Below are 26,697 nucleotides of genomic sequence, written 5' to 3'. Positions count from 1 at the left end.
GAGACTGACCTCCAGATCTGGGTGTAGGTAGTGAGAGACTGACCTCCAGATCTGGGTGTAGGTAGTGAGAGACTGACCTCCAGATCTGGGTGTAGGTAGTGAGAGACTGACCTCCAGATCTGGGTGTAGGTAGTGAGAGACTGACCTCCAGATCTGGGTGTAGGTAGTGAGAGACTAACCTCCAGATCTGGGTGTAGGTAGTGAGAGACTGACCTCCAGATCTGGGTGTAGGTAGTGAGAGACTGACCTCCAGATCTGGGTGTAGGTAGTGAGAGACTGACCTCCAGATCTGGGTGTAGGTAGTGAGAGACTGACCTCCAGATCTGGGTGTAGGTAGTGAGAGACTGACCTCCAGATCTGGGTGTAGGTAGTGAGAGACTGACCTCCAGATCTGGGTGTAGGTAGTGAGAGACTGACCTCCAGATCTGGGTGTAGGTAGTGAGAGACTGACCTCCAGATCTGGGTGTAGGTAGTGAGAGACTGACCTCCAGATCTGGGTGTAGGTAGTGAGAGACTGACCTCCAGATCTGGGTGTAGGTAGTGAGAGACTAACCTCCAGATCTGGGTGTAGGTAGTGAGAGACTGACCTCCAGATCTGGGTGTAGGTAGTGAGAGACTGACCTCCAGGTCTGGGTGTAGGTAGTGAGAGACTGACCTCCAGATCTGGGTGTAGGTAGTGAGAGACTGACCTCCAGATCTGGGTGTAGGTAGTGAGAGACTGACCTCCAGATCTGGGTGTAGGTAGTGAGAGACTGACCTCCAGATCTGGGTGTAGGTAGTGAGAGACTGACCTCCAGATCTGGGTGTAGGTAGTGAGAGACTGACCTCCAGATCTGGGTGTAGGTAGTGAGAGACTAACCTCCAGATCTGGGTGTAGGTAGTGAGAGACTGACCTCCAGATCTGGGTGTAGGTAGTGAGAGACTGACCTCCAGATCTGGGTGTAGGTAGTGAGAGACTGACCTCCAGATCTGGGTGTAGGTAGTGAGAGACTGGCCTCCAGATCTGGGTGTAGGTAGTGAGAGACTGGCCTCCAGATCTGGGTGTAGGCAGTGAGAGACTGACCTCCAGATCTGGGTGTAGGTAGTGAGAGACTGACCTCCAGATCTGGGTGTAGGTAGTGAGAGACTGACCTCCAGATCTTGGTGTAGGTAGTGAGAGACTGACCTCCAGGTCTGGGTGTAGGTAGTGAGAGACTGACCTCCAGGTCTGGGTGTAGGTAGTGAGAGACTGACCTCCAGATCTGGGTGTAGGTAGTGAGAGACTGACCTCCAGATCTGGGTGTAGGTAGTGAGAGACTGACCTCCAGATCTGGGTGTAGGTAGTGAGAGACTGACCTCCAGATCTGGGTGTAGGTAGTGAGAGACCGACCTCCAGGTCTGGGTGTAGGTAGTGAGAGACTGACCTCCAGATCTGGGTGTAGGCAGTGAGAAACTGACCTCCAGATCTGGGTGTAGGCAGTGAGAAACTGACCTCCAGGTCTGGGTGTAGGTAGTGAGAGACTGACCTCCAGATCTGGGTGTAGGTAGTGAGAGACTGACCTCCAGGTCTGGGTGTAGGTAGTGAGAGACTGACCTCCAGATCTGGGTGTAGGTAGTGAGAGACTGACCTCCAGATCTGGGTGTAGGTAGTGAGAGACTGACCTCCAGATCTGGGTGTAGGTAGTGAGAGACTGACCTCCAGATCTGGGTGTAGGTAGTGAGAGACCGACCTCCAGGTCTGGGTGTAGGCAGTGAGAGACCGACCTCCAGGTCTGGGTGTAGGTAGTGAGAGACTGACCTCCAGATCTGGGTGTAGGTAGTGAGAGACTGACCTCCAGGTCTGGGTGTAGGTAGTGAGAGACTGACCTCCAGGTCTGGGTGTAGGTAGTGAGAGACTGACCTCCAGATCTGGGTGTAGGTAGTGAGAGACTGACCTCCAGGTCTGGGTGTAGGTAGTGAGAGACTGACCTCCAGGTCTGGGTGTAGGCAGTGAGAGACTGACCTCCAGGTCTGGGTGTAGGTAGTGAGAGACTGACCTCCAGGTCTGGGTGTAGGTAGTGAGAGACTGACCTCCAGGTCTGGGTGTAGGTAGTGAGAGACTGACCTCCAGGTCTGGGTGTAGGTAGTGAGAGACTGACCTCCAGATCTGGGTGTAGGTAGTGAGAGACTGACCTCCAGATCTGGGTGTAGGTAGTGAGAGACTGACCTCCAGATCTGGGTGTAGGTAGTGAGAGACTGGCCTCCAGATCTGGGTGTAGGTAGTGAGAGACTAACCTCCAGATCTGGGTGTAGGTAGTGAGAGACTGACCTCCAGATCTGGGTGTAGGTAGTGAGAGACTGACCTCCAGATCTGGGTGTAGGTAGTGAGAGACTGGCCTCCAGGTCTGGGTGTAGGTAGTGAGAGACTGACCTCCAGATCTGGGTGTAGGTAGTGAGAGACTGACCTCCAGATCTGGGTGTAGGTAGTGAGAGACTGACCTCCAGGTCTGGGTGTAGGTAGTGAGAGACTGACCTCCAGATGTGGGTGTAGGTAGTGAGAGACCGACCTCCAGGTCTGGGTGTAGGCAGTGAGAAACTGACCTCCAGATCTGGGTGTAGGTAGTGAGAGACCGACCTCCAGGTCTGGGTGTAGGCAGTGAGAGACTGACCTCCAGGTCTGGGTGTAAGCAGTGAGAGACTGACCTCCAGGTCTGGGTGTAAGCAGTGAGAGACTGACCTCCAGGTCTGGGTGTAAGCAGTGAGAGACTGACCTCCAGGTCTGGGTGTAAGCAGTGAGAGACTGACCTCCAGGTCTGGGTGTAGGTAGTGAGAGACTGACCTCCAGGTCTGGGTGTAGGTAGTGAGAGACTGACCTCCAGGTCTGGGTGTAGGTAGTGAGAGACTGACCTCCAGGTCTGGGTGTAGGTAGTGAGAGACTGACCTCCAGGTCTGGGTGTAGGTAGTGAGAGACTGACCTCCAGGTCTGGGTGTAGGTAGTGAGAGACTGACCTCCAGATCTGGGTGTAGGTAGTGAGAGACTGACCTCCAGGTCTGGGTGTAGGTAGTGAGAGACTGACCTCCAGGTCTGGGTGTAGGTAGTGAGAGACTGACCTCCAGGTCTGGGTGTAGGTAGTGAGAGACTGACCTCCAGGTCTGGGTGTAGGTAGTGAGAGACTGACCTCCAGGTCTGGGTGTAGGTAGTGAGAGACTGACCTCCAGGTCTGGGTGTAGGTAGTGAGAGACTGACCTCCAGGTCTGGGTGTAGGTAGTGAGAGACTGACCTCCAGGTCTGGGTGTAGGTAGTGAGAGACTGACCTCCAGGTCTGGGTGTAGGTAGTGAGAGACTGACCTCCAGGTCTGGGTGTAGGTAGTGAGAGACTGACCTCCAGATCTGGGTGTAGGTAGTGAGAGACTGACCTCCAGGTCTGGGTGTAGGTAGTGAGAGACTGACCTCCAGGTCTGGGTGTAGGTAGTGAGAGACTGACCTCCAGGTCTGGGTGTAGGTAGTGAGAGACTGACCTCCAGGTCTGGGTGTAGGTAGTGAGAGACTGACCTCCAGATCTGGGTGTAGGTAGTGAGAGACTGACCTCCAGATCTGGGTGTAGGTAGTGAGAGACTGACCTCCAGATCTGGGTGTAGGTAGTGAGAGACTGACCTCCAGATCTGGGTGTAGGTAGTGAGAGACTGACCTCCAGATCTGGGTGTAGGTAGTGAGAGACTGACCTCCAGATCTGGGTGTAGGTAGTGAGAGACTGACCTCCAGATCTGGGTGTAGGTATATAGTCAACTTATCTGATTGACATTTATGACTGTTAGCTAAATACCCAGTGTAATAAATACTGGGTATTTAGAGTTGTGGATGCGTGGAACAATCTTCCGGGTAGGGTAATCGAGGCTAGGATCCTGGGTAGCTTTAAAAAGAGGTTAGACAACTATACGAATGGGAGGGGCTGGGTATGATTGGTATCGTTGGGTAGCTTTGGGCAGGGGTGGCTTTGCTAAGGATCTGCCTTGTATGGGCCAGTAGGTCTTCTGCAGTGTTTCTCCATTCTCATTTTCTTATTGAGGAAAAGTTTCGTTACACAGTGGCTTCATCAGTCATATACAAAGAACGGTGAAAATCAGGAGTGTGAGGTACTCAGTCCCTCAGCCTGGAGTCTATGTATCAGTCTATCAAGCCTCGGTATCCTAGAACTTGGTTAGTTGCAGAGCTCTAACGACTGTGTGGCAATAATCTACCGAACTTTGGCTATTTCTAGATGGACTGGAAGATGTGGTTGTGTGAGAGACACAGTACATGTGATGTGCTCGGTGCACCCAACGGTAATCAGTCCCACAGCCTTGGTGGGGTCAGTCCCTCGAGCCTAAAGTTTGAGGGACTGACGAGAAGTTAAACAGTTGTTTAACAACTTTGCAAAAACACTGTCTAGCATGACCTACTTCCACTGGTGGGCCACACTCACATGTGACCTCACCTCCAGCTGCTTCACCCCAACTCTGCTTTATTTGATCTGACCGTATGGTTTAGGGAATGACTACTTCCTTGACTACTCCAATGATGAGGGACTGATCACGTCAGAGCTACTGATTCTTCTGTTATCGGTGTTATATTCATGTGTATTCGACTGAGGAATCATGTTGTGCACTCGAAATGTTTTAACATTAATGATATGCAAATGCTGTACATGTTTTATCCATTATAGTGTGATATAGATTTATAGTCCCTTGCAGAACTTATAATTCGATATATGCAATTCAGACACAGATTTGAGCTATGTGCATTGTGCGTGAAATATTGAAGGCTCGATCCTCTTACCGGGAAATTGAGCACTTGCCCTTGCTGACGACAGCCGTCAGTACAGCCACTCAAATTTGCAGAGGTTAAGAAAAGATCAGGCTGATTGGATACGACACATCTGAGAGATAAGCTTAAACTCTTCTATATGACGACATATCCAAGACAATGATCACAGTATAGAATGGGATGAAAATAAAATCCATCAAACATCAGATACAGAATAAAAGAAAAATAGTCGAGTCTTCTATTGAATTTATTAGAGCGTATTTCTTCGTTCTGTTGATTAATCCATACTGTTGAGGATAACAGATTAAAGACTGAAATGTTCGTATTTGTTAACTGTGTACACTTAAAGTTTGTAAATTTTCACACACACACACACTAGCACACACACACTAATACACACACACTAACACACACACGTATATATAATATACCCTGGGACACTACTGCACAGATATTCTCAACAGCTATAATAAACTCTTCAAGGAATCCAATCTTAAAAATTGCTATTTATTTATCATTATAAGGATGAAGAGTCGTGGCTACGTGCGTGTAAGTGGCTCTCCTGCACGATTCTCCACACACACACACACACACACACACACACACACACACACACACACACACACACACACACACACACACACACACACACACACACACACACACACACACACACAAGGTTTGCAACAAGACTAGTCTCGGAGCTAAGGGGTATGTCCTACGAGGACATACCCCTCGTAGGGGGGATATGATAAAGACATAAAATACCGAGAAGAATCGGCAAGGTGGACATAGGATGTTCCAGAGATGGGACATAGCAACAAGGGGTCAAAAATGGGAATTGAAGACTCAAATGAATCACAGGGATGTTAGGAAGTATTTCTTCAGTCACAGTTGTCAGGAAGTAGAATAGTCTGGGAAGTGACGTAGTGGAGGCAGGATCCATACATAGCTTTAAGAAGAGGTATGATAACACTCATGGAGCAGGAAGAGTGATCTAGTAGCGACCAGTGAAAAGGCGGGGCCAGGAGCTGTGAATCGACCCTTGCAACCACAACTAGATGAGTACACACATTACGTTTTTATACCTCCACCATAATAGATGCCACAATCCGTATTACAATGAGAGACCTGTGTGTAGGTCGCAATACAAGTATTACCACAATGTTGTATCACCTGTGTGCTAAATAACCCTTAAATTATATATGGATTTTACCTGCTCTAGTGATATGCAAATTGTTTAGTAAGATACATAGGCAACAGTTAGGCAACTTTATCGTCTTCACATCACTATATCGTCTTCACATCACTACTGCTCCTGCCTACTTTTTGTACTCGACTGAGGAAGTCTACTGTGTAGGCGATACGTTTCGGAATAAAGTTGCCTAACTATTGCCTGTGTGTCTTACCTACCAACCTGTTGGTATTGTATACCATTTTGGTGTGCCAATTTTTTGATTAGAACCTCCAAAACAAGAAATGTCAAACTCCTGACATTCTTTGATTCATTGTTGTCTCCAGGTTGGAATACTGTTATCCTCTCATAGTTACGTTCAAGGCTGGCGATATTACGAGGCTAAAGCATATGCAGAGAACGTACATTACTCGCAAAAATTCGGTCAAGCACCGAGATTACTAGGAACGTTTAATGTCTGTACTCCTTGGAACGTAGGCGAGAAAAATGCATTATAATCCACGTGCGGCAAGTTCTAGAGGATGTAGAGGGTATACAATACCGACAAGATGAAGAATTAGACACATATGCAACATCTGGGTATCCTTATTGTAGACGTTTCGTCATCCAGTGGCTTTATCAATACAGATTCTAGGACATAATTGGAAGGATTTGTTTAATTTTCAAATTCTAAACGAACCGGACCCATGTCTACACAAATCGTTCCTTATCAAAGCAAGAGGCTCGACACACTACCAAATACCTCCTGTGAAAAGTAGAGGTGTGCAAGACTCACGAAATCGTAATGACACGATTGCAAACAAACCATACCACGGGTGGGGATAGAACCCGCGATCAGAGAGTCTCAAAACTCCAGACCGTCTGGAGTTTTGAGACTCTGATCGCGGGTTCTATCCCCGTCCGTGGTATTTTTTTTTTTTAGAGGTGTGCAATGTGTATACTAAAGGTAAACTCACTAAGTGTGAAGGGACCAAGACTTTTAATACCCTCCCTTCATTCATAAGGATATTACCGACAGACTCCTGGCTGGCTTCAAGAGATATCTGGATAAATTCCAGTCATTTCCCCGATCAATCAGGCTGTGATGCATATGTTGGACTTGGCGTTGCTAGCACCAACTTCCTGGCTGATCAAGACACAGGGATGCCTGGTCTGGAACCGGGCCGCGGGGGCGTTGACCCCCGTTTGGAGCGCACACCACGCAGCATCAAAGGTGGTGCTAGACCCACAGGAGAATTAAAACCTTCCCAAAACACGGGTCAGAAATCCAGGAAATTGTATAAAATATCCACTGGGCGATGATTCCTTATTGCTGCTGATTCACACAAATATGGAGGAAATGGGCACGAATTTATTAACTCAGGACACCTTTCTGGAGAGATTTTGGGTCTTGGACCACGATCGCTTTAAATGCATGAGCATAAGAGGTCTCTCTAGCAGGGAACACTGCAAGTCTCCACGGACTGATTAAGTCGTTGGCAACACTGCTCTAGTCAATACACTAGTCCTTTAAAAGCCGGTGGGGGGGGGGGAGTGTTGGAGGATGGTGCGGGTGGTGGAGGACTGATGAGTTGCAACGAAGATGTGGAGGGTGAAGGAGGGAGTAGAGAAGTGGAGGGGGAGGAGGTAGAGAAGTGGAGGAGGAGATAGAGAAGTGGAGGAGGAGGAGGTAGAGAAGTGGAGGAGGAGGCGAATCCTTGCCTCCTCTCCTACCTCCCAACTTGCCTCCACCCGCTACCTCAACCTTCCACCACCCCTTACTTAACACCTACACATTCCCCAACTCCTACTTGACACCCCCTCCTTAACACCAACACCTTCCCCCACCCCCTACTTAAACCCTTACCAAATCGAACGTTATACTTACTCTCATTTATTTCTCTTTAGGGAAAGAGAAAAAACGTTAAGCCCTACTTACCTACTTGCGGAGGCAGTAATGTAAGAATTCCTTGTTCCTTCATCATGGGCGGCGTGAACGAGATATAGACGCAGAAGGTGCCGAGTCTTTACTGTAGATAAACCAACAGAGAACGTGGATGTTTATAAGTAAACTGTAGTGGACAACTATAAGTGTACCCTCTCACAAGTATACTTTTTATTTACTTTCTGCAACAGATCATTATAACAATTTTTTCTTACTTTCGTATAGAGCGATTTTTTCTCCCCCTTTTACCAGTAATTGTGCATTTCTCACATTTGCTTTCTAATACTACTTCCACTATCAGTATTTCCTTCTTTCTTCCTCCTCTCTCTCTCACCCTCTCCTATATATACTGGCTCCCTTACCTTCGTGTGTTAGTGTGACTTGTAAATGGCCCAAGTCGGACCGAAACATCGTGGTAAGATCCTCTCTCCTATGTGCGGGTAATTTGTGTATTGTTTCAGTCACGATATTGTGATTCTTTGTTCTTTGTGTTGTTAAGGTCAGTGAATGGATAAGTGATATTAACACTATAATTGGTAATATATTGTTGAGAAATGAACCAGTAACTCGTGACATCGTGTTAAATGTCTACAAGTTAAATTCTATAACCTGCATAAATTGTGTCTCTGTAAGCAGCAAGAACATTTCACTCCTCCATGGAAGATGTGTTTATGTACCTGCAAGTCCCTCCCACTTTCTCAAATCACTTGTAAAGAAATTTCTGCCTGGTGGCCTGGTGGTTAACGCTCTCGCTTCACACGGTGAGGGCCTGGGTTCGATTCCCAGCCAGAGTAGAAACATTGGACGTGTTTCTTTCCACCTGTTGTCTATGTTCCCCATCAGTAAAATGGGTACCTGGGTGTTAGTCGACTGGTGTGGGTCGCATCCTGGGACACTGACCTAAGGAGGCCTGGTCACAGACCGGGCCGCGGGGGCGTTGACCCCCGGAACTCTCTCCAGGTAATCCAGGTAAACTGCTACTAATAGCACAAGCTATATACACTGATGGATCTAAGCAGGAGTCTACTGGCAGGGCTGCAGCTGCTCTCGTTGCCATCTTCCTCGTTAACAACTTAAGAAGGAAATAAATGGTATAAAATACTGACACAATGGAAATATAAACACATATGCAGTATAATGTGATTCTTTATTGACTACGTTTCGCCCACACAGTGGGCTTTTTCAAGTCACAGACAGATCTACCTGGGGGGGGTGGAAGGTACGGGAGTATTTATAGTCAGGTTCAGAATGTTGAGGTCAGGTGGAGAATGCTGCTCAACATTCTGACTATAAATACTCTCGTACCTTCCACCCCAGGTAGATCTGTTTGTTACTTGAAAAAGCCCACTGTGTGGGCGAAACGTAGTCAATAAAGGATCACATTATACTGCATATGTGTTTATATTTCCAACAACTTAAGAACATGAGAAGGAAGGAACACTGCAACAGGCCTACTGACCCATGCGGAGCATGTTAGTTAGGCATTGGAATTAATAACTGGGCGTCTACATTACTACCGGAACTAATCGCCATCCTAATGGCACAAAGGTTAACGTATAAAAATCAACGACAGAGGAATTAATGTACAATGTTTATGGAGTGTTGCTGGGATCAGCGCCCCTCCCCCCAGCGGCCCAGTTCTCGGCTCTGAATTATTCCTACATTATAATACTGATAAACTAACCAAAGCAATTATATATACCTTTGATGAGTTTCGAGAGTCTTACTACTCTTAGAGCCCGGCCATGGGCCAGGCTCGTCTGGTGCTTGCTTAGTCAACCAGGCTGTTGCTGCTGGAGGCCGGCTGCCCCACATATCCATCACAGCCTGGTTGATCTGTCACTTGGTGAAGATACTTGTCCACATTCCTCTTGTCTATCTACGTCAAGCATTTGAAATGTCAGAGGAATTATAAATACTGAATTTAAATGTCAAAAGGAATACAATTAAATGCCTAAATAGATCTGTAGCTCGCTATAACGTGAACGTCGATAAGCACATTTACAGAGCAATTTGCAATATCAACAGACTGACTGATGTAGTAGCCGAGCTCTGACTTAGTTACAAGTACTTCTGACAGGTATACACAGGTCGTGACTTAGTTACAAGTACTTCTGACAGGTATACACAGGTCGTGACTTAGTTACAAGTACCTCTGACAGTTAGGTATACACAGGTCGTGACTTAGTTACAAGTACTTCTGACAGTTAGGTATACACAGGTCGTAACTAAGTTACAAGTACTTCTGACAGTTAGGTATACACAGGTCGTGACTTAGTTACAAGTACTTCTGACAGTTAGGTATACACAGGTCGTAACTAAGTTACAAGTACTTCTGACAGTTAGGTATACACAGGTCGTAACTAAGTTACAAGTACTTCTGACAGTTAGGTATACACAGGTCGTGACTTAGTTACAAGTACTTCTGACAGTTAGGTATACACAGGTCGTAACTAAGTTACAAGTACTTCTGACAGTTAGGTATACACAGGTCGTGACTTAGTTACAAGTACTTCTGACAGTTAGGTATACACAGGTCGTGACTTAGTTACAAGTACTTCTGAGAGTTAGGTATACACAGGTCGTGACTTAGTTACAAGTACTTCTGACAGTTAGGTATACACAGGTCGTAACTAAGTTACAAGTACCTCTGACAGTTAGGTATACACAGGTCGTGACTTAGTTACAAGTACTTCTGACAGTTAGGTATACACAGGTCGTAACTAAGTTACAAGTACTTCTGACAGTTAGGTATACACAGGTCGTGACTTAGTTACAAGTACTTCTGACAGTTAGGTATACACAGGTCGTGACTTAGTTACAAGTACTTCTGACAGTTAGGTATACACAGGTCGTGGTCAGCCATATAGTTACATTGCCGAACACTATGCTAGACTGTACACTTATTGAGGAATATAGAGATAGACTGTACGTGATGTATAGAGGTACTATTTTATTAATGGACGTAAATTAGTTGATATTTTAAGTAATTATCCTAAATTATAACAGATGAAATATAATTTGCATAAATATATTCAGATGTACTCCTGTTAACCCTTATGGAGCCTAGTTCCAAGGCCTCTTGTTTTTCAAGATCGCTGGTGGTGGCCCGGTGGTCTGGTGGCTAAAGCTCCCGCTTCACACACGGAGGGCCCGGGTTCGATTCCCGGCGGGTGGAAATTCCGACACGTTTCCTTACACCTATTGTCCTGTTCACCTAGCAGGAAATAGGTACCTGGGTGTTAGTCGACTGGTGTGGGTCGCATCCTGGGGGACAAGATTAAGGACCCCAATGGAAATAAGTTAGACAGTCCTCGATGACGCACTGACTTTCTTGGGTTATCCTGGGTGGCTAACCCTCCGGGGTTAAAAATCCGAACGAAATCTTATCTTATCTTCCACAGGATGGATAAGGAACAGTAAACTAGCCGCTTCAGCTGTGAACTCTAATCTACTACTATCATTTCTCTCTCTGTTGAACCGTATTTACTTCCCTCCCTCCTTTCTACCTTTCTGTCTCCTTTTCTCTTTATCTACCCTTCCGCCTCCTTTCCTTCCTTCGTCTCCTCGACGGTACCGAAGCTGATAGCATCACTCCAGTATAATGTATAATGAAATCCACGTTCCTCCGCACCTTCTCCCCGAGTTACAAGTGTAATAGTATAACCCACCTATCGTCCTTACTAAATTCAGTTGCTCTCTCCCTCCTCTCTCTCCCTGCCTCCTTCCCTCCCTCTGTTCCAACGCCTGGACGGGCTTCACTAATAGCCCAGGATTCAATCGCTCCAATCTAATTGTCACGTCTGATGTGTGCTGGAGTGGGGTTCGCTGCGGAAATGAGGATCTCTCGTGGCGTTTGCTTTTCATTTGGTGGTTCTTGGCGACCTCCGCCCCTGTGTGATCTCCTGCCTCAGCTTCCGCCGGGAAAAATTTTATTTGCGAGGTCGTGTGGTTTTAAGATGGAAGACACGGGACCCCATTAACTTAATGTATTCAGTGAAAACGAGTTGATAAATCACAGCTGCACCGACCACCAGCCCTCTCTCTCTCTCTGTGTCTCCTCTCTTTCCCCCCCCTCTTCCCCCACCCAGCTATCCCTCTCCTTTGGCTCTTTATCTCTCCCTCCGTGCCTGGCTGACTGCCTGGCTCGGAGACCGGTCGTTAAGGGACATGTTTCATGGCTGCTTGTCCTCTTGTTTCGTTCAGGCGTGATTAATGAGCAGTGACTCGACACAGGTTCAGTGGAGGTTTGTCGCTCTATGATCAGTGGCCGTGTTGGGAGGAGGGGTCGCTGATGGGGAGGGGATCGTGTGTGTAGGGTGCACCCCGAGTTAGCGGGTCGCGGGAGTATGGCAGAGCATTAGCAGGCGTGTGTGATCGATCGTTGCAGCAGAGAGGGATGGCGGGGGAGGGAGAGAGCTGGCTCATCCCGTAACCGTGGCGCTGACATGTGGGAGTTGTGAGCGTAGAGCGTAGCGGCGGGGAGCAGCGGCAGTCTGGGGCCAGAGTGAGTGCGTGAGATTGTGGCTGCCAGCAGACTCCACTCCAGTAGCTCGACTTAGGTCGCGGTGTACGGTGTGGCACGCTGGCTCTCCCGTGCTCTGCTCCTCGCTGCCTCAGTCGCTCAGTGTCGCGGTGAGAGGCCGCACGCGACCGTCTACCATACGTGCGCCTCACCGCTCCCAACCTCCATTCTTCAACTGCCGCAATCACCCTTGACCGCTAATTAGCATGGATGTATCGCAAGGTGATCGTTCCGCCAGTGACCGCGGTTAATGCACATTCTATCGCTATATACTGCATGGAAGTGTATAAGTGTTTTCGCTGGTGATTTGTAAGAGCGATGTAGATAATTCGCTCTTAAAGGAGCCGCTCTTATAACAAGTGAAACATTCGCGAGTGAAATCTGAGAATCGCTAAATTAAATCCAAACCACCAGAAAAAAGGCCACATAAAACTGAAAATAGCGTTAGATTTTCTCGCCAAATTGGCTAGTTTATCGTTAACATCTTCCCTGTGAACAGTGATCCGGAAGCATACAGATAAATGCCACATTAAACTTAAAATAGCTTTAGATTTTCTCGCCAAAGTGGCTAGTTTATTATTCACTCCATTCAGTGAACGGTGATGCAGGATCATATAAATACAAGAAAAAGCTAGCAACTAGGCCCTAACTTCCCAGGCCAGAGGAAGGGGGGGCAATACATGGAATAAACTGTGAGTGGGGGAGGATAGAAGTGACCAACTGTTGATCGAGGCAGCGCTGGCTGCGACACAAACACACACTACAACAATTTACTGCAGTTACCCTTGTTACGCTGCTCTTACGGCAACCCGGAGCGCCCCCTCCCTCTCTCTGTAAGTACACAACAACTCTTTTATTGCTCTGAAGGCCGGAACACCGACACTTAGGTGCACAAAGACATGAGTGTTTTTCACAGCGTTTCGCTCGACTTAGAGCGAAACGCTGTGGTAATAAACGCTTGTTCTTCGTACTTCTTTGTCCGCATCTGTTTCAGTCTTGATCTGTTGACATGATTACTTCAAGGTGGGACGGAGCCTTGATAACGTTCATAGGCTCTTGATCCAGTGAACGGCATCTACGTTCCCCTTCCTTGGATCAATCTTGATACTACATATATATATATATATATATATATATATATATATATATATATATATATATATATATATATATATATATATATATATATATATATATATATATATATATATATATATATTAATGGTTATTCGATAATTGAGGAAAAATACAATGATTAGCTCTACAGAGCTTTCTTTCACGAGTTGCTCTATATGTATCGAGCTTTATTACACCAAGAGTCGCTCTATACATTTCTTTATCACACACGTGTCGCCGTCAATAGAGCATTTAACAATTCTCGATAGATTTTATAAAGTTTAAACTCTTGATAGACAGGATCAATCTTTTATGTATTGATAGATTTTTATAAAGCCTTGATAGACATGATTAATAAATCTTGATAGACGTGATAAAGCTTTAATAAACTCATGACTGACGTGATAAAACTCAGACCGAAACATCGTATGATGCAAAGGGAGACACTCAAACATTTCTCCTATATTTCCTAAGGAAAATCGATCGCGTTAATCCACAAAAAAATAGTTATAATACCGAGACTGGAACGATTCACCTAAAATCGTGACTTAGATAAGTCTAACGCCGACGTTTCGGTCTGTTCTGGACCATTGTGACTCGACAATGGTCCAGGACGGACCAAAACATCGGGATGTAAAAGTAGAAACATCACTGTAAAGGACGCAGATTGAATAACGAGCTTTAACTGACACAAAGTTTCGCCCTGTGTGGGTTTTTATCATGGCATGTTTCGCTCATTATAGAGTTTTATCATGTCTTGTTTCGCTCTACGGAGAGCTTTATCAATAAAAGTGAATACAAGGGACACATTGAAGAAAGAGCTTTAACTGAGACAACGTTTCGCCTTGTGTGGGTTTTTATCATGTCTTGTTTCGCTCTACGTAGAGCTTTATCACACTGTGCTTATCTCAGTATAGAGCTTCATATCACATTTCGTTATGTGTAAAGCTGTATCATGTCATGTTTCGCTCTGTGGAGAGCGAGTCTCAGTCGTTTGTTGAATGGCCCACGTGGGTTTAGCGCTACTGATAAACATGTCAACAGAATAAATCTCTAAACTAACTATACATGTGTGGAAAAAGACACGTACAGGAAATGGTATGGTGATACCGACAAGATGTGGAAAAAGACACTTATGTACAGTTCAGGACATTTATTAAAGGAAACGTTTCGCCACGAGTGGCTTCTTCAGTCCTAATACAGAGAAAACTAAGAAAAAACATATATGAACATCAAAATGGTATACAATACCTAACACACACATATATATAGTGGCGGGAGTCAGGTGAGGTGATGCGTGGGTAGAGGTAGTAGTAGTAGTAGTAGTAGTAGTAATGGAACTAAGGAGGTGAGGCTAGAGAGGGACCTGCTGGCATCAAGTAACACCAGTTCCCAGGATGGGTAATATCCTCTTGCTTAGTAATTTTGAAATACTGTAACTACCGGATTTTTGCTTTATAGTGTTACTGACAGAAATTAGTGCAGCTTCAATGCATTTTCTCCGTCTTAAGTCGTCTTCTTTAATAACTAGTTTAGCTTCATTGAATTTCATGAGGTGTCCAACATCGTCTCTATGTTGAACACATGCGTTTTTGCGGTCATCATTTCTGCAAGCATTTTTGTGTTCTGCTATCCTAATGTCCAGAGTTCTGGCTGTTTCCCCTACATATACTTTGTCACACCCCCCACATGGTATAGTGTAGATTCCTGCACTTGTGCCAGAATCATGCTTGGGTTTTTGTATCAGGTTCCTAATAGTAGTTGAAGAGCTGGTAGATATTTTAGCCAGTTTTCTGTCAAACATTTTTGAAACATTAGTGGCAACGTTGCTGACCGGTAAAACGATGTAACTTGGAGGCTTTTCTTCAATTTGATAGGTGTTGGTCTTGCTGAGGATACGTGTTGCACGTTTCCTGCAGTCACGTATGAAGTGTAGGGGAAAGTGTAGTGAACTAAAAGAGTTGGTGATGTATGTACATTCTTCTTCGAGGAACTGCGGACTGGAAATTCTGTAGGCTCTCAGAAAGAAGCCAATAACTACCCCTCTTTTAGTTCTTGTGTCATGGTGAGAGAAGAAATGTAGAAGATCATTCTTGTAGGTAGGCTTCCGGTAGACTTTAAAAGAAAGTTTATTTTCCCCTGTGCGTAAGAGAACGTCGAGAAAAGGTAACTGGTTGTCCTTCTCCTCCTCTAGAGTAAATTTAATAGTAGGTTCCAGAGTGTTGATGGTGTTGAGGATGCCCTGTACGTCAAGATTTTTGGGTACAATGACCAAAATATCATCTACGTACCGCATCCAAGTAACTGAACGAGGGATGTTATTGAGGATCCTTCTTGATTCCAGGTCCTCCACATATAAATTGGCAAGAACTGCACTAAGGGGGGGATCCCATGGCTAGTCCGAAGAGTTGTTTGTACTTCTTGTCCTCGAACCTAAAACAGTTATAACGAACACAAAGTTCGACAAGGCTCACAAAATCTTGGCGGGGTACAGGTAACTCTGTATCATCTTTAATCACCCTGCAAAGAAGATCAATGGCTTGATCAACTGGGACATTGGTGAATAAGGCAGTCACGTCAAAACTTGCAAGCTTCTTATCACTCATGTCGAGATCCCTGATACGGTTAAGGAGGTCACCCGAATGCTTTAGATGAGCCTGACTGATTGTACCCAGGAGCTTTGACAAATATTTCGCCAAAACTCCTGCTAGACTGTGAGGGGCGCTGCCGATTCCAGATGTAATGGGTCTCATAGGCACATTTGGTTTGTGGGTCTTTGGTAAACCATTAAATCTAGCTGACTTGGGGTGCGGTACGTAGATGATATTTTGGTCATTGTACCCAAAAATCTTGACGTACAGGGCATCCTCAACACCATCAACACTCTGGAACCTACTATTAAATTTACTCTAGAGGAGGAGAAGGACAACCAGTTACCTTTTCTCGACGTTCTCTTACGCACAGGGGAAAACAAACTTTCTTTTAAAGTCTACCGGAAGCCTACCTACAAGAATGATCTTCTACATTTCTTCTCTCACCATGACACAAGAACTAAAAGAGGGGTAGTTATTGGCTTCTTTCTGAGAGCCTACAGAATTTCCAGTCCGCAGTTCCTCGAAGAAGAATGTACATACATCACCAACTCTTTTAGTTCACTACACTTTCCCCTACACTTCATACGTGACTGCAGGAAACGTGCAACACGTATCCTCAGCAAGACCAACACCTATCAAATTGAAGAAAAGCCTCCAAGTTACATCGTTTTACCGGTCAGCAACGTTGCCACTAATGTTTCAAACATGTTTGACAGAAAACTGGCTAAAATATCTACCAGCTCTTCAACTACTATTAGGAACCTGATACAAAAACCCAAGCATGATTCTGGCACAAGTGCAGGAATCTACACTATACCATGTGGGGGGTGTGACAAGGTATATGTAGGGGAAACAGCCAGAACTCTGGACATTAGAATAGCAGAACACAAAAATGCTTGCAGAAATGATGACCGCAAAAACGCATGTGTTCAACATAGAGACGATGTTGGACACCTCATGAAATTCAATGAAGCTAAACTAGTTATTAAAGAAGACGACTTAAGACGGAGAAAATGCATTGAAGCTGCACTAATTTCTGTCAGTAACACTATAAAGCAAAAATCCGGTAGTTACAGTATTTCAAAATTAGTAAGCAAGAGGATATTACCCATCCTGGGAACTGTTGTTACTTGATGCCAGCAGGTCCCTCTCTTGCCTCACCTCCTTAGTTCCATTACTACTACTACTACTACTACTACTACTATTACTACTAACACTTCTACCCACGCGTCACCTCACCTGACTCCTGCCACTATATATATAAATGTTGGCCCGGTGGCCTGGTGGCTAAAGCTCCCGCTTCACACACGGAGGGCCCGGGTTCGATTCCCGGCGGGTGGAAACATTTCGACACGTTTCCTTACACCTGTTGTCCTGTTCACCTAGCAGCAAATAGGTACCTGGGTGTTAGTCGACTGGTGTGGGTCGCATCCTGGGGGACAAGATTAAGGACCCCAATGGAAATAAGTTAGACAGTCCTTGATGACGCACTGACTTTCTTGGGTTATCCTGGGTGGCTAACCCTCCGGGGTTAAAAATCCGAACGAACTCTTATCTTATCTCTTATCTTCTCTGTATTAGGACTGAAGAAGCCACTCGTGGCGAAACGTTTTCTTTAATAAATGTCCTGAACTGTACATAACTGTCTTTTTCCACATCTTGTCGGTATCACCATACCATTTCCCCTAACTATACATGTATTGGGGATAAATGTAGTTTCCGTTGATTTTAGCGACAGTGGAAAGATGACTTAGATTTTGACTAGGCTAGTTTATTTTGTACCTCATATCCATCCTGTGGATGGTAGTGGCTAGTTTATTGTGTACCTCATATCCATCCTGTGGATGGTAGTGGCTAGTTTGTGTACCTCATATCCATCCTGTGGATGGTAGTGGCTAGTTTATTGTGTACCTCATATCCATCCTGTGGATGGTAGTGGCTAATTTATTGTGTACCTCATATCCATCCTGTGGATGGTAGTGGCTAATTTATTGTGTACCTCATATCCATCCTGTGGATGATAGTGGCTAGTTTATTGTGCACCTCATGTGCATCCTATGGATGGTAGTGGCTAGTTTATTGTGTACTTCATATCCATCCTGTGGATGGTAGTGGCTAGTTTATTGTGCACCTCATATCCATCCTGTGGATGGTAGTGGCTAGTTTATTGTGTACCTCATATCCATCCTGTGGATGGTAGTGGCTAGTTTATTGTGTACCTCATATCCATCCTGTGGATGGTAGTGGCTAGTTTATTGTGTACCTCATATCCATCCTGTGGATGGTAGTGGCTAATTTATTGTGTACCTCATATCCATCCTGTGGATGGTAGTGGCTAATTTATTGTGTACCTCATATCCATCCTGTGGATGATAGTGGCTAGTTTATTGTGCACCTCATGTGCATCCTATGGATGGTAGTGGCTAGTTTATTGTGTACTTCATATCCATCCTGTGGATGGTAGTGGCTAGTTTATTGTGCACCTCATATCCATCCTGTGGATGGTAGTGGCTAGTTTATTGTGTACCTCATATCCATCCTGTGGATGGTAGTGGCTAGTTTATTGTGTACCTCATATCCATCCTGTGGATGGTAGTGGCTAGTTTATTGTGTACCTCATATCCATCCTGTGGATGGTAGTGGCTAGTTTGTGTACCTCATATCCATCCTGTGGATGGTAGTGGCTAGTTTATTGTGTACCTCATATCCATCCTGTGGATGGTAGTGGCTAGTTTATTGTGTACCTCATATCCATCCTGTGGATGGTAGTGGCTAGTTTATTGTGTACCTCATATCCATCCTGTGGATGGTAGTGGCTAGTTTATTGTGTACCTCATATCCATCCTGTGGATGGTAGTGGCTAGTTTATTATGTACCTCATATCCATCGTGTGGATGGTAGTGGCTAGTTTATTGTGCACATCCTGTGGATGGTAGTGGCTAGTTTATTGTGTACCCCATATCCATCCTGTGGATAGTAGTGGCTAGTTTATTGTGTACCTCATATCCATCCTGTGGATGGTAGTGGCTAGTTTATTGTGCACCTCATATCCATCCTGTGGATGGTAGTGGCTAGTTTATTGTGCACCTCATATCCATCCTGTGGATGGTAGTGGCTAGTTTATTGTGTACCTCATATCCATCCTGTGGATGGTAGTGGCTAGTTTATTGTGTACCTCATATCCATCCTGTGGATGGTAGTGGCTAGTTTATTGTGTACCTCATATCCATCCTGTGGATGGTAGTGGCTAGTTTGTGTACCTCATATCCATCCTGTGGATGGTAGTGGCTAGTTTATTGTGTACCTCATATCCATCCTGTGGATGGTAGTGGCTAGTTTATTGTGTACCTCATATCCATCCTGTGGATGGTAGTGGCTAGTTTATTATGTACCTCATATCCATCCTGTGGATGGTAGTGGCTAGTTTATTGTGCACCTCATGTGCATCCTGTGGATGGTAGTGGCTAGTTTATTGTGTACCTCATATCCATCCTGTGGATGGTAGTGCAAGAGTATGGATACACTCTACTTAGGGGTCAGGTGTTCGATATTAAAAGACAAATCACTAATCTTCGCACAAATCGCAGAACACAAATTAGAAGACTGGGCAAGGCTTGATTCACAGTAATCTGTATTACGAATCCCTAAGAAACACACTTCCAGTGTGTTTCTTAGGGATTCGTAATATTGTGTGTTAATCTGTATGTCTTACTGGTATTGTTTGTCTTGAGATTCGTGACGTGTGTTGTGACACTGTTCTTAGATACTGATGCCTTCAGTAGTCAGACTAGAGAAGTATACTTCTAGGCTAAGTGGCTGATAACGTCCTCAGCTTACACCCTGAGGATCCGTGGATCGATGCCGACACGAGTGAAACGTTGGGCGTGTTTAAGTAAGTTTATTCAGGTATACACAAATACAGTTACATAGATTATCATACATAGCAGCATATGTGTAGAGAACCTGGGATAACCCAAAAAAGTCAGAGTGACTTATTTCCATTGGGGTACCTGCTATCCCTTTTCACCTAGCAGTAAGTAGGTACCTGCGTGTTAGTAGATTGGTATGAGTCGCATCCTGGGGGACAAAATTAAGTTGCGGGAAATGCTCTACATAACCAGGGTCTGTCTATATAGTAAGTCATAGGTGTGAGCTATGGTCTGTATAAGTTGTATCATGTACAAGTAGAAATAGAGATTATTATTATTGTAGGCTTTATCTCTGTTATACCTGGGTATACTGTACTTGGTAAGGACAAATGATAAAATATAATTACTGTGATTAGAATTTATTTCTGATATTGAGAAACATTCAGAGGTACGAATTATTTAGACTTTTTTACGAACTAATTCCGTGTGTAAACTCACCAGAGTGTAGTATCAGCTGGTTTACCTTAGCTGTTGTATACCCCCTATTTAAACGTGGAATTGCTATTTAGTAAATCGCCAAGATGATTCATAATGAGATTTCAACGTCACATTCGTAGGAATAACACATCTGATTTACTGGTTTGACTTGTTAGGTGAAACCCCTACCTTTTATATACCTTTGAAGAGTTTCGAGAGTTTCTCTACTCTCTGAGCCTCTAGATATGTCTCCCTACACATCGAGCACGTATTCAGCAGTCAGTAAGTAGGTACCTGGATATTAATAATTAGACCGTTGTAGGTAGCATCTAGGCGGGCGACTTATGGGCAAGCCTCCTTACACCTGCTGCCCCTATTCAGCTAGTAGTAAATAGGCATCAGGCTAGTAGTCGATTGTTGTAGGTAGAATCCTGTGCTAGACTACACCTGCTGCCCCTATTCAGCTAGCAGTAAATAGGTATCAGACTAGTAGTCGATTGCTGTAGGTAGAATCCTGTGCTAGGCTACACCTGCTGCTCATATTCAGCTAGCAGTAAATAGGCATCAGGCTAGTAGTCGATTGTTGTAGGTAGAATCCTGTGCTAGACTACACCTGCTGCTCATATTCAGCTAGCAGTAAATAGGCATCAGGCTAGTAGTCGATTGTTGTAGGTAGAATCCTGTGCTAGACTACACCTGCTGCTCATATTCAGCTAGCAGTAAATAGGTATCAGGCTAGTAGTCGATTGTTGTAGATAGAATCCTGTGCTAGACAAAACCTGCTGCTCCTATTAAGCTAGCAGTAAATAAAAATAATTAGTGTTACAGTGTTAGTGTTACTGGGGGTGGCATTATAGGGTAGTGGACCTAAATAACGGAAATTAACAACACTGACTTTCTCGAGTTATTTTTCGTCTCTAATCAAAAGCTGTGTATTAATGTTGGAAGAATTACCCACAATATTTTAATTGAAAGGCCAAGTACAACTAATGTGACATTATTGTGGCAACGTTTCGCTCTCCAGGAACTTTGTCAAGCCGGCTTGACAAGGTCCTGGAGAGCGAAACGTTGTCACTGTAAAATGTCACATTAGTTTAACTTGTGGCCTTTTAATTAACATAATCTAAAGCCATTTTCCTTCGCCTTTTAATAAAAATCACGAAAATCGGAGTCGTAATTAATTTTTATTAATGTGGATGCTCTAAACCCGTAAGGATCATTCAGGTATACTTCAAGGAAATGGAAGAATAGCTCTAATGCACTGGATGAAGAGCTCTTACCTAACATCAACTCACCCTCATTGAGACGCATGATTTTACATCAGTTTGAGAGTAGTAGTTCACTGCAGTAAGATTCCTTGATGCTGATGTGGGGCTCTTGATACGAGGAATTGGACTACTACTCCCCTTCCTTGGATCGAACCTGATTTCTCATTTTCCCGGGTGTTGTATGACCCCTGTTGGTAGAGCGATTCTCCTTGTATATTCATTATCATTAGTAGTAGTTAGTAATAGTAGTAGTTACAGAAGTAGTAGTACTGTAGTAGTGGTAGTAGTAACAATAGTAGTAGTAACAGTAGCAGCGGCAACATAAGTAGTAGCGCCAAAAGTAGCAAAACTAGTAGCAATAGTACTAGTAGTAGTAGTGGTGGTATCAATAGTAGTAGTGGTGGTGGTATCAGTAGTGGTGGTATAAGTAGTAGTGCCGGTAGTATCAGTAGTAATGGTGGTATCAGTGGTGGTATCAGTAGTAGTATCAGTAGTAGTGGTATCAGTTGTAGTGGTATCAGTTGTGGTATCAGTAGTAGTAGTGCTGTTAGGTAGGACACATATGCAACAGTTAGGTATCTTTATTGTGAAACGTTTCGCCTACACAGTAGGCTTCTTCAGTCAAGTACAGAAAAGTTGATAGAAGCAGAAGATACTTGAAGACGATGTAATCAGTCCATCACCCTTAAAGTTTTGAGGTGGTCAGTCCCTCAGTCTGGAGAAGAGCATTGTTCCATAGTATGAAACAATATGGAGAAGAAGTGACAGGATGGAGCTTTTATAGCGCCAAGAGGTGAGACGTAGGCCACTAGGAGAGGTAAGAACTCAGATGTTGAGGGAGAAGAAGTGACAGGATGGAGCTTTTATAGCGCCAAGAGGGGAGACGTAGGCCACTAGGAGAGGTAAGAACTCAGATGAGTTCTTACCTCTCCTAGTGGCCTACGTCTCACCTCTTGGCGCTATAAAAAGCTCCATCCTGTCACTTCATCTCCATATTGTTTCATACTATGGAACAATGCTCTTCTCCAGACTGAGGGACTGACCACCTCAAAACTTTAAGGGTGATGGACTGATTACATCGTCTTCAAGTATCTTCTGCTTCTATCAACTTTTCTGTACTTGACTGAAGAAGCCTACTGTGTAGGCGAAACGTTTCACAATAAAGATACCTAACTGTTGCATATGTGTCCTACCTAACAACCTGTCGGTATTTTATATCATTTTAATGTTCTTTAGTAGTGCTATTAGTTGTAGTGGTATCAGTAGTAGTGGTATCAGTAGTGGTATCAGTAGTAGTTGTATCAGTAGTAGTGGTATCAGTTGTAGTAGTGGTATCAGTAGTAGTGGTATCAGTAGTAGTGGTATCAGTAGTAGTGGTACCAATAGTGGTGGTATCAGTAGTAGTGGTATCAGTAGTAGTGGCGGTAGTATCAGTAGTAATAGTGGTGGTATCAGTAGTGGTGGTGGTATCAGTTGTAGTGGTATCAGTAGTAGTGGTGGTATCAGTAGTAGTAGTAATAATAATAGTAACAGTACTAGAGAAATGAGTCACCTGGGTTAACTGATCCACACAAAAAATAGAACTCACTGCTGAGCCAGTGCATAACTAATCAACAAATTTGTAACGAAAACGACTACGTTTCAGTTGGTCTTGGACCATCAACGAGTCACCTGCAACTACATAATGGTCTAAGACCAAAATTGTGTCAACTTTACACCGTCCAAATTGTGGATTTATTGTGAATTGTTGGAGTCGCAGTATTGTGGTTGGGCAGCCATTGGACAAGGGATTATCCGGATTAAAAAAAAAAAATCTGATATGAGCAAATAAAAGTGTATTTTAAATATCATTTGTTGGGAGTGTTTGGAAATTTTCGACCATTCTCGCCTGGATCAAAACAGAAATGTAGTATCACCTGCTGATTTACTGTCGTTTTTTTTTTCAACTACGTTATGGGCCATAAATCACAACACCGACGAGATGAATTCACAACATGTCAGACATCTGGGTATCTTCATGCCCTCAGAGTCTTCAAGACTACGGTGATCTTCACCAACCTTCAAGGCTGAGGAACTCATTACCTCATCTTCTGTATGTTGATCTACTGTCTTTCCATTATGTCCTTGTACTGATAAAGCCGCTTCAGATCTTTAAGGGACTTGGTAAATACTACGTGGGCGAGAAGTAGTCGAAGAGTCATATGATGCTACATTTCTCTCAGTATAGTGAAGGTATTTTGAAAGTGTAAATAGTATGGTGATACCGAGATATGCAAAAAGATACGTATAATTCAGGACATTTATTAAAGGAAACGTTTCGCCCCGATGACTTCTTTAGTCGTAATGAAGACGCCACTCGTGGCGAAACGTTTCCTCTAATTAATATCCTAAGACAATACAAGAAAATTTAGGTAAGGCCCAATGTGGGGTGAACTAGAAAGACTGGACAGACGAAGAATATCGTTGGAGAGGAGTGTCGACAGTCGTAGATAAAGTGTCAGGGCTTAACCCAGCAGCTAGGCGCTCGTGGGTCAGACGAGTAGGTACAGATGCAACGGTCTTGTGGAGGTTGAAGGCCTTCAGTCTTAGCAAGCTGGCAGCAGGTTAGATCACAGGACAGCGCCGGCAGGTAGGAACATCAGAGTGCAGCATACTGAGTGGTGGTGTTTGACGTGATTAAGGTGGTAGGTTTGTAAAGGAGCCATTCTCAAATTTTTTGAAGCTGCTCCTAGAGAGGTGGTGAAGTTTTGTCTTGCTTCCAAAGGTGAATCGTAGAGGCTTGATGAATTCTAGAACTTGGGTGAGTGTGAAGCGATGAGGTGACTTGCAGGCAAACTTGACAGTTCCTGCACCGAGGCCTTTGTAGAGTTCAGTGCCGGTCATGGTGTCAGCATTTGATGGAGCAGTTGGTGTGCTAGAGTCGTCAATATCTTCTTCTGACGTGGATTCAGTAGACGAGTCTACCATGGTGCTAGCAGGTGACTGAGGGTCGACAGGAGCAGTAGAGAGGTGTATTAGTGGTGTGTCAGCAGGTTGGGAGGCGGTAGTTGATGCAGGATGAGCAGTGTTGACGACTGTAGAGGTGATTGTGGAGGTTTCTGGAACAGTTGCTTGGGCAGGAGACAGGTCAACAGGTGTGGTTAAAGTTAACAATGTTAGGAAGAATCCTGAAGATGTCAACTGAAGGTGTGGAGTCGGGCAAAATGAAGGCAGGCATGTTGTTAAGGCGGAATAGTTCATTTATAGTGATGTTGAATGTACCTGGGTTGGCTGCATTCGCAAGGTGCGCATCATACACCATGCAGTACATCGCCTTGGAGGGAGCCGCGTCTGGAAGTGGAGAGAGGGAAGTGCTGGATAGAGATGACTGTTGTGTAGTTTTGTTATGGCGGCATATGTCGGCGTTTTGGGGCTGCTCTTCTTAGCTTCCTTGATTTTCTTAGCTAAAGAGCACTTCCTTAGTGGGCATTTGGCTGCAAGGGTATGATGAGTATCCTTGCAGTTGAGGCAGGTTGGAGTGGCATTTGTGGTGGAACATGCTTTGAAATCGTGACCTCTTTTCCTACAGTCGGTCGTTGAGTGATGGTAAGAATAACAGGACCAGAAGAGTGAGACATGAGCAAAACGTACTGGTGGTATGTGTCGTAAATGAATATGATAGGAGATGGCTAGGCCATCAGAAAGCGCTTTGGTAGCCATATCTATGTTGGAGAAGGTGAGTTTCTCCATCGAAGAAGCGTTTACAGTTTTCGTGATGTCAATCGAGGCCGAAGAGCTATAGAGGTCTTAAGGTCATCAGTTAATAGGGATGTGATGATCTTGTCGAGCCTTTTGTCAAAAACAGAACGTTTCCCAGCAGAAGTGAAGGAGATACGTTGAATTGTCGGTCACTGAGTCTTCACTGCGGTGTCGTCCTTTGTCGTCAGTACAGGTCAGTACAGACGACAATCAAGGAGTCTTTCAGAGAGAGGATTGCTGTGAACTTGACCTGCACCTTACAGTGGCAGCAAGGACAAGTTGATGGAGTCATTTATGACTCCACTGGCTGGTTTAATCTTTACACAATACGAAAGCATTGTGAAAGAGTAAAGGCAATGTTGTGTAAGTTACAAATTCCCCTCCCCGACGGGGATCGAACGGATACTTCTTGAGGTAGAGCGACTGTGACTTGTCACTAGCCAAGGTCAGTAGTGGAATATACGAATGTCCTGATCTGTACGTGTCTTTCACATATTTTGAAAGATCGTGTGTCCGTTCTGTCAGATTTTCACTGTTTAAGGCGCATTCATCAGTCTCCCGTTTGTCTGTTTATCCAACAGTGAAATAATGTACTGAATTCTCGTCCGATATGTTAGGTGTCTGAAGTGCTTGTCTTCAATGTTTGTGTAGTAGTAGTAGTTTCTAATTATCAAAGGTACTTGTCGATAGTGTGTTGGTGTGTGTATGCACCTAATTGTGGTTGCAGGGGTCGAGGCATAGCTCTGGGCCCCTGCCTCTTCACTGGTCGCTACTAGGTCCGCTTTCTCCCTGCTCCATGAGCTTTATCATACCTCTTGTGTGTGTGTGTGTGTGTGTGTGTGTGTGTGTGTGTGTGTGTGTGTGTGTGTGTGTGTGTGTTGAGTGTATCATCAATTTGTTGCAACCATACTGAATATAACAGTTACATTGTGGGAACAACACCAGTGTATTGCTACCCATGATTTTGAGAGAGAGAGAGAGAGAGAGAGAGAGAGAGAGAGAGAGAGAGAGAGAGATACGTATTTCATGTTTTGCAGGACTCACGAATGGTTCGTAGGGAGAAAAACACTCGACCGATCACAGACATGTTGCATGTGTCTGTCACCTCTCCGTGGTATAAATCACTGTTGAAGCCTGATCACAGACCGGGCCACGGGGGCGTTGACCCCCGAAACACACTCCAGGTATATTTAAGCCACAAATTGAAGATTCAGTCTTCACACACACAC

At 44.6% G+C, this 26,697-nt stretch overlaps 1 protein-coding gene across 2 annotated transcripts in view; it reads left to right on the top strand.

The window, feature by feature from the left end:
- Positions 1 to 26,697, top strand: part of LOC138855433 (homeobox protein Hox-A3-like) — a 914,101-nt gene that overhangs the window by 241,865 nt on the left and 645,539 nt on the right. Inside the window, exon 1 of one of the 2 annotated variants that reach the window (XM_070104758.1) lies at positions 12,445 to 13,239. The exons of the other annotated variant lie outside the window; for it this stretch is intronic. The gene's annotated coding sequence lies outside the window, so the exon portion shown is untranslated. Of the gene's footprint in view, positions 1 to 12,444; positions 13,240 to 26,697 lie in introns of those variants that run through there. 2 annotated transcript variants of the gene reach the window in all.

Source organism: Cherax quadricarinatus, chromosome 94, assembly GCF_038502225.1.
Source record: "Cherax quadricarinatus isolate ZL_2023a chromosome 94, ASM3850222v1, whole genome shotgun sequence".
In the NCBI taxonomy this organism is placed as follows: domain Eukaryota; kingdom Metazoa; phylum Arthropoda; class Malacostraca; order Decapoda; family Parastacidae; genus Cherax; species Cherax quadricarinatus.
The sequence above is the reverse complement of the archived record's forward strand: the minus strand, read 5'-3'. Positions and strand labels throughout refer to the sequence as shown.